This window comes from Arachis hypogaea, chromosome 16 (genome assembly GCF_003086295.3).
Source record: "Arachis hypogaea cultivar Tifrunner chromosome 16, arahy.Tifrunner.gnm2.J5K5, whole genome shotgun sequence".
Lineage (NCBI taxonomy): Eukaryota > Viridiplantae > Streptophyta > Magnoliopsida > Fabales > Fabaceae > Arachis > Arachis hypogaea.
In genome coordinates this window covers 88316203-88334390 of record NC_092051.1, presented here as the reverse complement: position 1 = coordinate 88334390, position 18188 = coordinate 88316203, and positions in this window count along the sequence as shown.

Sequence of the window (18188 nt, the reverse complement as noted above, 5' to 3'; positions counted from 1 at the left end):
CTTTACTATGAGTTTGTGTATCTTTCTGTGATTTCAGGTATTTTCTGGCTGAAATTGAGGGACCTGAGCAAAAATCTGATTTAGAGGCTGAAAAAGGACTGCAGATGCTGTTGGATTCTAACCTCCCTGCACTCGAAATGGATTTTCTGGAGCTACAGAAACCCAGTTGGCGCTCTCTCAATTGCGTTGGAAAGTAGACATCTAGGGATTTCCAGCAATATATAATACTCTATACTTTGCCCGAGTTTTGATGATGCAAACTGGCGTTCAAACGCTAACTTCCTGCCCTATTCTGGAGTTAAACGCTAGAAACAGGTTACAAATCAGAGTTAAACGCCAGAAACAAGCTACAACCTGGCGTTTAACTCCAAAAAGAGTCTCTACACATGAAAGCTCAATGCTCAGCCCAAGCACACATCAAGTGGGCTCGGAAGTAGATTTGTGTATCATTTACTCATCTTTGTAAACCCTAGTAACTAGTTTAGTATAAATAGGACTTTTTACTATTGTATTTGAGTTCTTTTTGACAATATTTGGAACGTTTTTCCTTAGACTTGGGGGCTGGCCATTCGGCAATGCCTGGACCACTTTCACTTATGTAATTTTCAACGGCGGAGTTTCTACACCCCATAGATTAAGGTGTGGAGCTCTGCTGTTCTTCATGAATTAATGCAAAGTAATATTATTTTTCTATTCTACTCAAGCCTATTTCTTCTCTAAGATATTCATTCGTACACAAGAACATGATGAATGTGATGATTATGTGACGCTCATCACCATTCTCACCTATGAACGCGTGCCTGACTTCCACTTCCGTTCTACATGCAAACAAGCTTGAATGTGTATCTCTTGGCTTTCTACTCTAAGATTTAAACCTTCGTGGTATATGCTAGAATTATTGGTGGCCATTCCTGAGATCCGGAAAGTCTAAACCTTGTCTGTGGTAATCTGAGTAGGATCTGGGAAGGGATGACTCTGATGAGCTTCAAAATCGCAAGTGTTGGGCGTAATGACAGACGAAAAAGGATCAATGGATCCTATTCCAACATGATCGAGAAACGACAGATGATTAGCCGTACGGTGACAGCGCATTTGGACCATTTTCACTGGGAGGACGGGAAGTAGCCATTGACAATAGTGATGCCCAACATACAGCTTGCCATGGAAAGGAGTATGAATGATTGAATGAAGACAGTAGGAAAGTAGAGATTCAGAAGGAGCAAAGCATCTCCATACGCTTATCTGAAATTCTCACTAATGAATTACATAAGTATTTCTATCTTTATCTTATTTTATTTATATCTTAATTATCAAAACCTCATAACTATTTGAATCTGCCTGACTGAGATTTACAAGATGACTATAGCTTGCTTCAAGCCGACAATCTCCGTGGGATCGACCCCTTACTCACGTAAGGTTTATTACTTGGACGACCCAGTGCACTTGCTGGTTAGTTGTGCAAAAAGTTTGAGGCAAACGTTGGCTCAAGCTTTTCTCCCAAAAGTTTGAGCTAAAGTTTGAGGCAAACTTTTGCTCAAGCTTTTTTTCCAAAAGTTTGAGCTAAAGTTTGAGGCAAACTTTTGTTCAAGCTTTTTGTTCACTGGTGTGTTTTCACTTATCCGAAAGTTTGAGCTAAAGTTTGAGGCAAACTTTTGCTCAAACTTTTTGTTCTCTCTTGCTCCTAGCCATTCCTTCTTGCTTCAACCTTTCTCCAAGCTTTCTTCACCTATCATTAATCAACCAAACACATCAAAGCTATGCTCAAAATCATGAGATTGTCATTCTTTCATAATATGTGGCAATTATAGCATAAATCCTCATGAAATTGCATCAATTCATCTATGGTTGATTAAATCAAAGGAAACATGAAAATCTACCCAATTGGCTTGCTTGTGGCTCAAGAAAGTGCATAATTCAATTGAAAATAAAAGAAAAGGGCTAGTGAAACTAGGCTAAGATGACTTGTCATCACAAAACCAAACTTAAAGCTTGCTTGTCCCCAAGCAAGAAATGAATTATTGAGAAGACAGAATGAAATGGAAGATGATGTTCATGCTAGCAGAGTATTATTGGTAGTTCATGGGGTTTTATGTGGATCTGTAAACACTCACTTCTTATTGACTCTTAGTCCTAGAAAGTCTTCTTCAAGCATCAAGCAACACACTGCTATGACCTCTCATTCTTCCTTTATCCTTGGCTATTATTTTGTTCATAAGCTTTATTTGAGTGTCATGTGTAACAAGTTCATTGATTTCTTTATACTTGACACATTATTCACTATAGACACTTGGCTCACATTCCTTCTTAAAATATTGATGCCCAGCACCTCTTTGGGTTACTAAATGCCTTGTAGTTAGGTTGCTCTTGATAGTGGATTTTCAGCTAATGATCCCGAGTTTGTTAACCCAAGTCACCAAGTGTTGATGCACTCCAAAGAGCTTAATAATCCAAGCAGATCCTAGTACAAAGACACCACAGGCATATATTCTAAGGTTCAAGCTATTGGTGTCTAGCTTTGTTTCTTTTTGTTTTTCTTTTGTTCTGTTTCCATTTTTGGCTTTTTCTTTTCTCTCTTTTTTTTTGTTTTTCTTTTTAACCAAGGATTTTTATTTGATTGAGATTCATAGACAGTAGGCCACTTTCTACTTAAGAGGAGACATCCTAGTTCTCTTATTCATTAAAAATGAGCTATTATGCAATCACACATTCATACCACCACTTACTTTTATTATACTTCTATCTAACAGAGAACTATCTCACTTCACATTCAAACATTTCTTTTATTGAATTAAAGATGCAGGGGACAAAGCATGCTTTTTGTTCAGTGAAAGTAAACACACAAGCACACACATAGGCTAGCTTACTTATTTTAAGAGAAACAAACATAATACAAAGACTATTAATTATAATAACTACTTAAAGATGCAAAGACAACTTAAAACAGATACAATGCATGCTTTTTCTTTGTAGTGATGAACAAGGAGCAAGTCCACCTTTCATTTGTCATGCTTTTTCTTTCTTCTTTCATACACTTGGTTGCTGGTGTTCCCTGTGTCCATGTCTGTTGTCTGTTGATCCCGCCAGAAACCAGCTCTATTCATCGCTTCCTCTACTCTATCTTCAAGCTTCATAGCATTGCTTACTTCTATCTCACTTCTCCTTTTGAAGAATTCATCGAAGGTTGGAAATGCTGGATCTATGTTGTGCAGATGCTCTCCAATATAGTTCAGCTTGATTTGACTATTTATGTTGTAGTCGGCTTGGACTTCATATCTTACATCTTGGAGGGTTGTGAACTCTTTGAGAGCCCTCAAATTTTCAGCTTGCATTTGTTCTAACTTTCCAAATGATTCATGAGATTGAAAAGCATGCTCTTCTTGCATCACAAGGAATTTTGACTCAAATTCACTTTGTTTGTTCATCATTCTTAGCTCCCGTTCTTCTTGCTCTTGTTGGTTTTTCATGTATAGTGAATGGTATTCCTCTTGCCTTTCTTGAATTCTCATGTACTGTTGTGATAATTTTCCAATTGCTTCCTGCATCTGAGTCATGTCCAGATTGTTATGTAGGGGAATGTGCTGCTGTTCCTCCTCCTCTTGTAGCTCTTCTTCCTCTTGTAATTCTTCTTCCTCCATTGGTTCTTCTCTTTGCCTTCCCCCGTGTGGTCTTCGGCCTTGATGTGCTTCAGGAGCCATCATCATTCTTTCAATGGTTATAGGCATGCCCTGGCTCAACCACGTTGGGTTCTCCTCCTCCATTGGTACTTTAGCTTTTGCACACAACCTCCAAATGGTACTTGGGTAGTACAACCAAGACCCGGCCGAGTTCTTCTCTGCAAGTTTTTGAATGTCTTTTGCAAGAATTTCATGAACCTTTACCTCTCCTCCCACAATGATGCAATGCAACATAACGGCTCTCTTCCTGTTGACTTCTGAGGTGTTTACTGTGCCCAGGATTGATCTTTTCAAAATCTCATACCATCCCTTTGCTTCCGGGGTAAGGTTACCTCTCTTAAGATACTTGTATTTGTTCTTGGCATCTCCTTCCCATTCTGAGTTTTCCAGACAAATATCTCTAGAAATTCTATCATAATCCGGATTTCCATTTACCCTTTGGTGATATCCCGGTTCGCTAAAGCGGACTGATTTTAGTCCCAAGACCTTCTTGATGGCATCTGAGCTAAAGTCTACTTCCACTCCCCACACATAGCTCTTGTATGTTGGGGCCTCACTCATGTCAAGCCTTGAGACATTGGCATAGAACTCTCTTATTATGTTAGCATTGATCCGGGTGATTGGTGATATGAGTTCTTCCCACCTCCTTTTTCTAATCTTGTCCTTCATTTCTTGGCATCCATCATCCGGTAGCAAGAGTGGAACTTCTGGATATATCTTCTTCTTATTCATCCATTCAATTTGTAATTGATGGTGCCAAGATTTGAATCTCCACCGGTCATATTCAGGGGTGCTCTCCTCCACCATGGGATCTTTCCCTTTTCTTCGTTTGGTTCTTGAGGAAGAGGCCATGATCACTTGGTTGTTTGATCTCTCTGGGGTTAAAGGGAGTGTGAAGAATGTTGGAGATTTTGATGTGTGTTTGGAGCAAGAAGAAGTTTGAGGTTGAGCTTATTATGATGAGAAATGATGAAGGGAATGGAGTTTAAATGGTTGGAGTGCAAGGATTCGGTCATATGCATGGCTTGAAGGTGGTATGTTATTTAAATGAACAATGAAGGGCTAGGATACAATTAGATACTATGTGAATCAAAGGTGTGCATGTAAGGATGAATGAAGACAAAGCTTGCTTCTTCAACTGTCTTTGCCGTGATCATCTCAAGGAGTGGCAGATTCTCCTTTTGAGGCATGTGATGAGATTTTGTCCTCATGCTATGCTTTCCTTTGTCTTGTCTTTTTCATTGAGTGTTCTTTGACCACCTAGTCATCACAACAAGACAACAAACATTAATTTTATCAAACTGTGGCAAGAGTGCTTCTTTTATTAACACTATATGAATAATCATTCCTTATATCCGTTTGAATCGTGACTTTTCTTGGAGGACACCAAACTTAATGTTTGGTCATATAGTAAAAAAATTGTTTCTTACTCCCACTAGTGTTCTTGAAATCCCAATGTCACTCTTGATTAAATGTTTATAAGAAATGTTTTCATCATAATTTTCCTTTTTCTCTTTTTTTTTTCATGAAGGATCAATTGTGTCCCTAAATCAGTGCATCAAGGTTTGATGAACACCAAACTTGTCTCTTGCTTAAGGGGTAAATGTGAGATGCTAGTAGTTAATCACAATTGATGCCTTCATCACAGAATATGATTTCTTTTTAATTGAAAAGTCTCAGTAAGAGATAATGTATGATCATTGATGCATGATTTTTAATTTTCATGAGAAGAGAAACACCAAACTTAGTGTTTGGTCATATGCTAGGCATATAGTATGAAAATATTTGTAAAACTGGTTTGGTGTGCTTGAAGGCACACCAAACTTTAGAAGTCTTAGCATATGTAAAAAAAATTGCCTGCATTCATTAAGTACGTCCATGAAAAGAAAAAAATTCATGCTCAGGTGATCATAGCTTATTGAATTTAAAATGACATAAATCTTAAATCATGGGTTGCCTCCCATGGAGCGCTCTTTTATTGTCACTAGCTTGACATTGGAGCTTTCTTTTATGGTGGTTGAGGATTGTAGTGCCTCAACTTGTCTCCCCTGACTGTGATCCTTCTCTTTGTTCTCTGGTGTTCAATTTCAGCATGTTCCAACGAGAGTATGTTGCTGACAATGTAATAGTCATCAGTCTGTTGGCTTGCTCCCAGTTGTTGATATATCAACTGCACTTTGTCACCTTTGGAAAGCCCTCTGTTGGAATCTTCCTGTTCTTCCAACCCCTTTTTGTTTTGTTTCTGCGTTTCATCCCTTTTTTTGTTGATCTTTCTTTTATGGCTGTAGGCTTACCTTGGGGATCTCTCTCTTCAGTGGCTAATACTCCAATATCCTCTTGGACTTTTTCATCCTTCTGCATAATCTTCTGCCTTGGGATGTTGTTGTGAATCACCTTATCAATTTCCATATAGTCCCTCCTCTCATTACTAAACTGGGCTTCTGGTAATACCTTCAGAGTGACACTCTTATCATGCATCCTGAGAGTTAGTTCTCCTTGTTCTATGTCTATGATAGCTCTAGCAGTGGCCAAGAATGGCCTTCCCAGTATAATAGAGTCACCATCATCCCCATCTGAATCTAGAACCACAAAATCTACAGGGTATATGAAATTGTCCACCTTGACCAGAAGGTTTTCAATCATACCCCTGGGGTATACCGTTGACTTATCTACTAGCTCTAGAGATATCTGTACCGGTTTAACTTCCTCTATACGCAGCTTTTTCACCAAGGAGGATGGTATTAAGTTAATACTTGCTCCTAGATCGCACATTGCTTTAGTGATGGTTAATTCCCCAATGGTGCAAGGTAGCAAGAAGCTCCCTGGGTCCTCAAGCTTCGGAGGGAGCCCTTTTTAAATCAAGGCCTTGCATTCCTCAGTAAGCAGTATGGTTTCTTTCTCATCCCAACATCTTTTCTTATTGATAAGCTCCTTCAAAAACTTGGCATACAGAGGCATTTGCTCAAGTGCTTCAGCCAAGGGAATATTGATCTCCAGCTTCTTAAAAGTCTCAAGGAAATTGTGAAATTGTTGGTCCTTTGCCTCCTTGTTGAATCTCTGGGGATATGGCAGTGGAGGTACAAAGGCCTTCTCTGCTTGTTGCTTTTGATTCTTTGTTGGCTCTTCAATTGCTTCATTCCCCCTTTTTGGAATTTTTGATTGTTCCTCCTTTTCTTGAATTTGCTTTGAAGCTTGCTTGCTTGCCATTGCATCATCATCATTGGCATCTTCTGTGTGTGTTGACTGTTCCACTTCTAGTGAGCTTGAAGGTCTCTCAACAGAAATCTGTTTGGAGATTTGCCCAATTTGCCTCTCTAGGCTCTTCAAGGAGGCTTCATGGTTCTTGGTTGTCATTTCCTGGTGTTTCAACATTTTGTCTATCAAGATCTCCAAGTTAGTGAGTCTTTGAGATTCAGGTGATGCTTGTGGTGGGTTGTGAGATGTGGATGGTGGATGGTAGGCATTTTGGTTGGTGGGTTGGTTATTAGATTGGTACTGGATGAGGTTGTTGTAGTTGTTTTAAGGTTTTCTATAAGTGTTTTGGTTAGTTTGCTGTTGGTTGTGGTTTTGGTTGCTTCTTGGGTTGTTTTGGTTTGAGTTCCTCTGCCATGGTTGTTGGTTTTGGGTGTGATTATCTCCCCATCTGAGGTTTGGGTGGTTCTTCCATGATGGATTGTATGTATCACCATACACTTCATTTGGTCCTTGGTTGTGCATATACTGTACTTGCTCTTGTTGTTGTTCTTCTTGAGTTTCTTCATTTTGCCCCCATGTGGAAGATGGTTGGCTTGTGTTAACTGCTGCGACTTGGAGGCTATCAATCCTCTTTATCATTTGCTCAAATTGTTGTTGAATTTGCTGCTGCATTATCTTGTTTTGAGCCAAGATTGAGTCCACCCCTTCTAGCTCCATTACTCCTCTCCTTTGTGATGGTTGGCGATTTCTTTGATGAGCAAAGAAATATTGATTGTTGGCCACCATGTCAATAAGATTTTGAGCTTCTTCTGCTGTTTTCATCAGTTGCAATGATCCTCCAGCTGAGTGGTCAAGTGATTCTTGAGCCTTTAGAGTAAGTCCTTCATAGAAGTTCTGTAGCTTGTCCCACTCAGTGAACATTTCTGGTGGACATTTCCTCAGCAGAGCCTTGTATCTCTCCCATGCTTCATACAGATTTTCAGCATCCAATTGCGTGAATGTTTGCACCTCAGTCTTCAGCCTGATGACTCTTTGAGGTGGATAGAATTTGGCTAGAAATTTAGTCACCAAATCATCCCAGCTAGTGATGCTTCCTTGAGGAAAAGTTTCAAGCCATTGTGCGGCCTTGTCCCTTAATGAGAACGGGAACAGCAGAAGCTTGTAAGTTTCAGGATTCATGCCATTGGACTTGACAGTGTCACAAATCCTTAAGAAGGTAGATAGATGTTGATTTGGATCCTCCAATGGTCCTCCCCCAAACGAGCAGTTGTTTTGGACCAATGTAATGAGTTGTGGCTTCAATTCAAAGTTATTTGCATTGACATTAGGGGTGAGAATGCTGCTTCCACAATGTCTAGCATTTGCAAAGGTATAGGAGGCTAATACTCTCCTCTACTGTGGGTTATTGTTAACCCCTCCTCCTGGATTAGATGGATCTCCTTCCATCTCGTGATATTCTTCCTCAGATTCTTCCTCTCCAACAATATTTTTCCCTCTTTCAGCTCTTCTCAACCTTCTAAGAGTTCTCTGGTCAGTTTCAGATAAAACAGGAATGGATCTCCCTGTACCTGACATACAAACAAAACACAAGAAACACCACCAGTAACTCTTCAGTCTATTGCTAGAACGAAGTTTAGTTTAAGCAAAATTTCAAACAGTTAGCGTGTTAGTCAAAAGTTAGAGAAACAGGAAATAAAAATGCTAGATCTAGATCACCACCTCAGTTAATCATTGTCAATCTAATCAATCCCCGGCAACGGCGCCAAAAACTTGATGTGCGGAAAACGATCCGACACAAAACTCACCGGCAAGTGCACCGGGTCGCATCAAGTAATAATAACTCACGGGAGTGAGGTCGATCCCACAGGGATTGAAGGATTGAGCAATTTTAGTTTAGTGGTTGATTTAGTCAAGCGAATCAAGATTTGGTTGAGAGATTTGTGATTTGCAGAATTTAAATTGCATGGAGAATAAAGGGAATGGGTAAATCACATGAAATTACAGAGAGCAGTAAATAAAGTGCTGAATCTTAAAGAACAAGAAATTAAATGGCAGAAACTTAGAACGCAAGAAATGTAAATTGCAGAATCTTAGAGTGCAAGAAATGTAAATGGCTTGAATTGTAAAGGAATTGGGAATTGGATTTGCAGAAATTAAACAAGAAAAAGTAAAATTCAACACACAGAAGAGTGGAAGATGCCTTGGATTGAATCGGATCTAAAACAGAAATATAAAAGAGCTTGAAAAACAGTAAACAGAGGAATTAAAAATGGAAATCCAGATCTCAGGACTCAAGAGACTAGATAACTAAGTCTAGATCTCAATGCCTTCCTAGATCCAACAAGAGCAATTGCAAAGGAAATGAAGAAATGTAAATTGCAGAGAAAGTAGAAGAAGAAGCAATTAACAAAAACTGAAATTCAATGATGCGGAAAATTAAACAAGATCCCAAGGTGAGATTGAAACAGAATTTCTTCAATTCTCCACCCAAGATCCGAAGCAAGAAAAGTAAAGAGTATTCAAGCAAGAACAAGGAAGAAGAGAGATCAATTCTTCTCCCCAAATTCTCTTGAATTAAAACAACAATGCCAAAAGGTAAAAGTGAGCTCTCTACAAACTACCAAATCAAAACCGAAAAGAAAAGCTCCTTAAAAACTTAAATCCTAATCTATTTATACACTTTCTTCAAATGGTCTTCAAGCCTTGAATTGGGCCTTTGCTCTTGATGGAATTGGGTTGATAGAGGCCTTGGTTGATTGCTCTTGGAGTTGGAAAGTGAACCGAAGTGAACCGGGTTGGGAATTATAAAAGCTTGAGTAAAAGTTTGAGTAAAAGTTTGAGGCAAACTTTTACTCAAACTTTTTACACCAGCAACCCCATTCTTGCTGCTACCAACGTTTGAGCTAAAGTTTGGGGTTAAACTTTTGCTCAAACGTTGGCCCCCTTATGCACACTCATGGCGCCAACGTTTGCCAAAAAGTTTGAGGCAAACGTTGGCGCAAACTTTTTGTCTCCAGGGTGTGTTGTTGATGGCGCCAACGTTTGCCAAAAAGTTTGAGGCAAACGTTGGCGCAAACTTTTTCTCTCCAGGGTGTTGATTTGTGATGCCAACGTTTGCCAAAAAGTTTGAGGCAAACGTTGGCTCAAGCTTTTCTCCCAAAAGTTTGAGCTAAAGTTTGAGGCAAACTTTTGCTCAAGCTTTTTTTCCAAAAGTTTGAGCTAAAGTTTGAGGCAAACTTTTGTTCAAGCTTTTTGTTCACTGGTGTGTTTTCACTTATCCGAAAGTTTGAGGCAAACTTTTGCTCAAACTTTTTGTTCTCTCTTGTTCCTAGCCATTCCTTCTTGCTTCAACCTTTCTCCAAGCTTTCTTCACCTATCATTAATCAACCAAACACATCAAAGCTATGCTCAAAATCATGAGATTGTCATTCTTTCATAATATGTGGCAATTATAGCATAAATCCTCATGAAATTGCATCAATTCATCTATGGTTGATTAAATCAAAGGAAACATGAAAATCTACCCAATTGGCTTGCTTGTGGCTCAAGAAAGTGCATAATTCAATTGAAAATAAAAGAAAAGGGCTAGTGAAACTAGGCTAAGATGACTTGTCATCAATCATCATTGAGTGAGGATGGGACCAAATGCTCTCATGCTTACCACTAATCTTATTTGTGTCAATTATTGATTAAGCTTGATGCTCAATATGCTCTTCATGCTTTAACTTGTTCTTGCATTAAGTATTAATTGATATGCCCTTTGCCTATATTGTTCTCTCACTTACATGCATAGCTAACATGTAGTGAGAACCTTACTCTTATTTGGCATTAGCCCCGCCTATGTTCTACTTGCTTTGATGTCTTTAATGTAGGCTTAATTATCCTTCTTTCTCTTTCCTTTTAGGTTGGCCACCAAGAAGGAAAGGAATGGGAAGACTTCTAAATGGGGTAACAAACAAGTTCACCCGTAGCAACCCGTCCACCTTGCTCTCCTTTGCATGCACCGAGGACGGTGCAAATTTCTAAGTGTGGGGAGGTCGTCCGACCGACCTCCATGGGTAACAACTTCCTTTTTCAACACCAAATTCTTAATTTTTGTCTTTGTTAGATTAGTGATGCACGGAAAACTTGTGTCACAACAAATTCCCTTCGGCAAGTGTACTGAATTTGTCGTTAAGTAAAAACTCACAATAGAGTGAGGTCGAATCCCACAAGAATTGATTGATCAAGCAACTTTTATTAGAGGACTGTTCTAGTTGAGCGAATCCAGAATTTGAGTTGAGAATTTGCAGAAAATAAAATGGCGAGAAGGTAATTGACAGGAAAGTAAATGCTAGAATTATAGATCTGAAAGTAAATGACGGAAGGTAAATTGCAGAATTGTAAATGGGAATGGGGGAATTGCTCATTAAAGTAAATAACAGAAATTAAAGAGAATGGGTAAGATCAGAAATGGGGAGTTCATTGGGCTTAGGAGATGTTGCATTCTCCGGATCAATTTCATTTTCATCTCTTCCTCAATCAATGCACTCATTGATCTCCTTGGCAATGTTAAGTGATTGAATTACAATTTCTTGTAATTCGATCTCTCAAATCTTGATCAATAGCCAATTCCTTGGTCAATTGCTCATGAGAAGAGATGAAGTATGGTCACTGATTATACCACATGCATTTCCCAAACCAAGTGTTGAGAGGATTATAGTCACATATCCATCCAAACCCAATTCGGTCCAGCATGAGAAAGCATTTCTAGCTTGATCTCTTCATTCCTCTTTCAAGGTTCAGAAGAGATCCAAGTATGAATAGCTTCTTTTTCAAGATAACTACTCAATTGGATAAAGATCGAAAGCTTTCAAGTAAAATCAAGAGAAAAGATAGAAGAAGAATAATGAAAACTAGTATTGATCCATCAAATTACAACAGAGCTCCCTAACCCAATGACAGGGGTTTAGTTGTGCATAGCTCTGGAAAATGAAAACAAAGATGGAGAATACATGATGAAAACTTAGAAGTGCAGAGAAAGTAAATACAGAAAGTAGTTCTATGCTAAGAGTCTCCCTATAATTTCCAACTCTCTAAAATATTTCAAAGATACTCCTATATATACTACTCTTCTGTTCTTCTAGTTGATTCTTCAAGTCTTGGGCCTTTGGATCTTGAGTTGGAAGCAGTTCTCTTCTTCATTGGGCTCAGCTTTTACTTGCAGAGAGAAAGTATGAAGTGGGCAGGGGCTTTGGCTTAGGAAGTTAGTGGTGTTAACGTTCAGTGAAAATATGGGTTCGAGAACGTTAGTGACAATCACCTTTTTTACTAACGTTCCTCACCAAAGTTAAAGGCCACGTTAACCTCAACGTTAGTGGCACAAACGTTGCCACTAACGTTTCCACTATGTCCTTCGCACACGTTATTGGGACTCAACTTTCCCAATAACGTTGAGAAGCCTCCCCCTTCCCTACGTTAGAGCCCACGTTAACTTAGTTAACGTGGCTCTTTTAACGTAGGCTTGCCATCCTTCGAGAACGTTAGTGACACTTACCATTATCACTAACGTTCCAAATTGCCCCTATTTTCCACATTAGATTCCACGTTAACTAGGTTAACGTGGCTTCTAACGTGGCCTTGCTAGCCATCTCCAACGTTAGTGACAAAGTTGAGTGTCACTAACGTTGGCTCATCCTTCCCTTATCCACATTAGCTTCCACGTTAACTAAGTTAACGTGGGAGTTAACGTGGCTCATGGTGGCATGTGTGGCTCCTTCCAACGTTAGTGACAATGTTGGGTGTCACTAACGTTGGCGATCACCTTCTTTCTTCACGTTAGCTTCCACGTTAACTAGGTTAACGTGAGAGTCAACGTGGCTCATTGGGGGCTTGTGTTCTTCCAACGTTAGTGACAATGTTGGGTGTCACTAACGTTGTCGACCACTTTGTTCCTTCACGTTAGCTTCCACGTTAACTAGGTTAACGTGGGAGTTAACGTGGCTTAATGTGCTTTGGCCGACGTTAGTGACAATATTGAGTGTCACTAACGTTGGCTCCCCCCTTCCTTCTTAACGTTAGAGGCCACGTTAACTAGGTTAACGTGGACTCTAATGTGGCCACTCATGATCTTGGTTCAACGTTAGTGATAATGTTAAGTGTCACTAACGTTGGCTCTATTTCTTAACGTGGGCAATGATGGCTTCGAGAGCGTTATTGGCAATCACTTTTCTCATTAACTTTGCAAGTTACTCCCATTCCATGTTAGTGTTAACGTTAGTGCAACTAACGTAGCCACTAATGTGGTTCTTCTTTGCTTCCTTTGTCCTGAAATTAAGCAATAAAGTGCATCAAAGTTCTAGTCCAAGTCATGGAAAATGCAACATCCAATTTGTCCTTAAATTCATGCAAAATCCATATGAAATCATGTAAAATGCACAATGTATGCTTGAATCAAGATGTAAGTGAATATCTACCCAAAACTAGCTTATTTCCTAAGGAAGTGCATGAAACTACCCTAAAAACAGTAAAGAAAAGGTCAGTAAAACTGGCCAAAATGCCCTGGCATCACAACACCAAACTTAAAGCTTGCTGGAATAAGAGAATGATGAAAGAAATGCCAAGAGACATGAGTCATTCTTGTGGAAGTCATGTCCTGGTTTTATGGTGGTTTCATGCATAGCAACTTAGGCTCATTCCTGGCTTTCAGACCTTTATCATGTCCTAGAATACTCACTTGTTATTGCATCCCATGAGACTTTTATTCATTGATCCTTTTGTTGTTATTTGAGGGCTTATTTTTGTTCTTAAGCTAAGTGCTCTGTAAGGGGACAACTCTTTAAAATAAGCTTTCAGCCAACACTCCCGAACCAGTTGGTTCAAGGTGCTAGGTGTTGAAGCACCCCTAAGGACTTACTTGCTCAAGTCTCTCCCCCATACATACACACCACAGGCACATAGTTTATTTATTTTCTTTTCTTGAGACCTTGGTGTCCAGCACCTCTTTGGGTTACTAAATGCTCTGTGGTGAGGGTTACTCTTGATAGTGGACTTTCAACTGATAATCCCGGGTTAGTTAACCCAAGTTACCAAGTGATAAGGCACCCCTAAGAGCTTATTCATCCAAGTAGATCCCTCACACAGGAGCACCACAGACACATGCTTCAAGATTAAAACCATTGGTGCCTAGCCTTATTGCTTACTATTTTTCTTTTATTCCTCAACTTTAATTGTTCTTTCCCTTTTTCTTATTAGGATCTTCTTATTTATCTAGTCTCATGGGGTGTGTCTCAAGCATAGTATTCATGACAGATAGTTGTCTTCCCACCTTATGGTTGAACCAACTTAGCTAACTTATGACCACACCACAAACTCATGGACTTACTCCCTAGTATGAACTCCACTCTGGTCTTTCGAAAACAATCATTCTCTTTTCATTTGATTCAAAAGGGACAAGCATACAAGTAAGTAAAGAAATGATGCAGTGACATAGAGACTAGCACACAGAGAACTCCTCAACACATAAACTTAAAAAAAAAATAGAATTTAAAAAGGTTTAAACCAATCATGGAAGCAAGTTCTTTTTCATACAAGATCTTCCTTATTTAAAACTTAGAACAAGATGGACCGAAGAAAGAACTCCACCACCTTTTACTCTTGTGGATGTCCATGCTTTCCTCCTTGTTTGTCTTCTTTGTGTCCTCTTGCATTCCCTCTCATCCGTGCCAATCTTGCTTGCTTCCAATCCTCAAGTGCCTTTCTTATTGATTCATGACTCTCTTCCACCCTTTGTCTTTCTTCTCGTGCTAATTCATCCCTCATTTCTTCATACCTTGTGATTCCTAGATGCAATATAGGCAGTTGTCCTACCAAGTAACCGAGCCTGGCTTGAGTATTTATATGATGCCCAGTCTCGCTCATGTAAACTCCTTCTGCGAATGCCCTTTGCTCGTCCAATAGTTCTGCCTGTTCTATTTGTCTTCGATGCATCTCATGTATATGTGCACCTTGATGTGCTTGGATGTTGATTAGCCTTTAGATGGATTCTTGTTGCTCATTTTGCCTTTGTTCCATCCTGTGAAATGTTTCATTCCATTGTTGTCCTTGACTCAGTTGCTGATCCATCATTTGCTCTTGCCAATCCCCTTGTTGAGTCATCCATCTTGAGAGTGACTCCTCTTGCTGCCCCATCATCTGTAGTTGAAGTTCTCTCTGTGCTCCTTGGCTCTCCAAATATTATTGAGATAGTCCACTAATGGCTTCCTGCAATTGATGCATATCCAAAGTGGTTGGTGCTTGCCCTTCAACGGCTTGTCCTTCTACTACTTGAGGGGCTGTCCTCTTCCTTTGCTTCCGTTGAGGTAGGGGGGATGCAGTGGCATGTATTTGTTAAACGGTTATTGGAATGCCCTCTTTTATCCACACGGGGTCCTCATCTTCAAACACCACCCCAACTTTCTTGCACAGTCGGTAAATAGTGCTGGGGTAACCTAACGTTCCTCTTGAGTCACTTTTCTCTGCCATTTTTCTAATGCCTTCTGCTATGAGTTCATGAACCTTGATTTCTCCTCCTTTGAGTATACAGTGTACCAGTGTGGCTCTCTTGAGATTCACCTCCGAGTTGTTCGTTGCTGGGAGGATGGACTTCCTTACAATCTCGAACCATCCCTTTGCTTCCGGAGTAAGATCTGCTCTCTTGATGAACCTTGGTCTCCTATCTGCATATCTTTCCCAGTCAGCTCCCTGTACACAAATGTCTTGCACAATCTGATCATGATTAGGGTTGTTGTCCATCCTTGAATGATAACTCTCTTCTTCAAACGGTATGGACCGCAGTTTTAATGCCTTCATGACACTCATGGGGCCAAAATCCACAATCTTTCCTCTCACAAAGCTTGTATATGACTCATCTGCCTTATCATAACGGACCGCATTTGCATAGAACTCTCTTATAAGATTTGCATTCACCTTAATGACCGGATCAATGAGGAGCTCCCATCTTCTCTTTTCTACCTTCATTGTAATTTCGGGACACTCAGTTTTCCTAACTTGAAATCCTAGCTCATAAATGATTTCTTTATCAACCATCCACCCGTATTGCAATGCGTGATGCAAGCTTCTGAATCTCTTTTCATCATACGGGTGTTGCTCCATAGGTTCCTTCCCCTTCCTTCTTTTAGAGCTTGAAGATGCCATGATTGAGGGTTAATGTATGGAGTTGGCAAGGGTGTGGAGACTTTTGGTTGTTTAGGGTTGAGTGCAATGAAGGTGGTGAGGGAGAATGTGTTTAAATGGTTAGGAAATGCTTTGCTCCGAAATGGATAGGTGTGAAGAGTGGATGTGGAGTGTGGAGCTAGGGTACGGATCAAGGATCACTTTTATAGAAAGGTTGTGAGTGAATCGAGTGTGTGGATTGATGGAGTGGTTGTTTGATGGACGGTTGGGGTTGTGCATGTAGAAAGGACAAGGATCATCACTTTATGATGGAGATTGCTCAGTCTTCAAGGGTCCCATTTTTTTCAATGTTACATGGCAACATTTTCCAATGACTTCCATTTTTAGAACAAGTGTATAGTCCTTCCTTTTGTGGTGTCCAAACCTTCTTTCTTTAATTGTCCAATCTATCTCTTTCAATGCTCCTTTCCTTTCCCTATAAAGATCAAATAAGAAAAGTAAGAAATATCATAAAAAAAATCAATTTAGATTTTTACGGCTAAAATAATAAAGAAAAGAAAAGATTAGATTGTTTATTCATGAACTCCAACTAACTAACTAACTGTGTATCCCTTTATGCATTTTGGTGGCACCATGGGGTGACACCAAACTTAGTTTGAAGCATTGTGATGAAAAGTTCTATTCAAAGCTCCAAGACTAGAATGCTCTCTGTTGCATTCATGCTTTCTTGGTATGCTTTGAACACCAAACTTGTTCTTCACTATATACTGAAATATAAGGACTTCACCAAGTTTGGGTTGGAATTTATGAATATTGACTTATTCACTAGTAAAAGCTAATAAAACATGGGTTGCCTCCCATGAAGCGCTTCTTTAGCATCACTAGCTTGACGTTTCTCCTTCATCAGGGGTGGTTGATAATGCTTCAAGTCCTCCCCTCTTACCTTGGACTTATATCCATTGGTTGTATCAATGATCTCTACATGTTCCAAGGAAAGAACTCTGTTGATAGTGAAGACCTTAGGTAATTGAGATGGTACAGTGGGGAGATTAGGGGGAATTCTGGGAAGTAAGCTGAAATCACTTTATCTCCTGGAGAAAGGCTTTTCGTAGGGATTTTCTTGTTCCTTCACCCCCTTGGTACCTTCTTCTTTGTCCCTTTTGATGCTTCCCTATTCTTGGCGACTTCTTCTTTTAAGTGAATTTTGTTGTTGTCTTCACATGCCTCTGGTGGTTTAGATTCCTCCAGCTTCTCCTTAAGCTGTGACGATTGCTGTTTGCCTTGTTCATCATTCAGTGGGGTTCTCAGATGTGTTCGTGGTGCCTCAATGCTTGTTTCCTCTATCAGCATCCCGTTATGATCATTGCTTGGTTCTTTGTTTTCTTGGTCAGTTTCTTGGGAGAGTTTGAAGACATTGAAGCTGAGTTGTTCATCATGGATCCTCAATATTAGCTCCCCTCGCTCCACGTCTATGAGTGCTCTGGCTGTAGCTAGGAATAGTCTTCCCAATATGATTGGGTGAGTGTGACTCTCTTCCATGTCTAAGATGACAAAGTATGTGGGAAGAAAGTCTCTAACAACACGTTTTCCACCACCCCTCTTGCTTGTTTTTGAGTTTTGTCAGCCAGCCTGATGACTACATCTGTGGGCAATATCTCATTGATCTGCAGCCTCTTCACCAGGGATAGAAGCATTAAGTTGATGCTTGCTCCCAAATCGTAGAGTGCTCTATCAAACATTGTTTCTCCTATGGCACAGGGGACATGAAAACTCCCTGGATCTTTTCTTTTTGTAGGCAACTGCGGTTGAATGAGGGCACTGCACTCCTTATTCATCACTATAGTTTGGCCTCCCTTGAGTGAGCTTTTCCTGGGAAGCAACTCCTTCATGTACTTGATGAATGCAGGCATTTGTTGGATAGTCTTGATGAATGGTATGTTCACATGCAGAGATGCGAATAAGTCAAGAAATCTTGAGTATATTCTCCTCTCCACAGCTCCCTTGAGCAATTGGGGAAAAGGTGCATAGAGTCTCAGCAACTCCTGTTTTGAGATTCTGGTTCTTGGTAATCTTTTTCCACCTCCTCTACTGAGGTATCTTCAGGTTGTTCTGACAGCTTTCTTGGCTTGTCCTCAGTCTCCTTATCTCTTATAGTGACCATCTTGT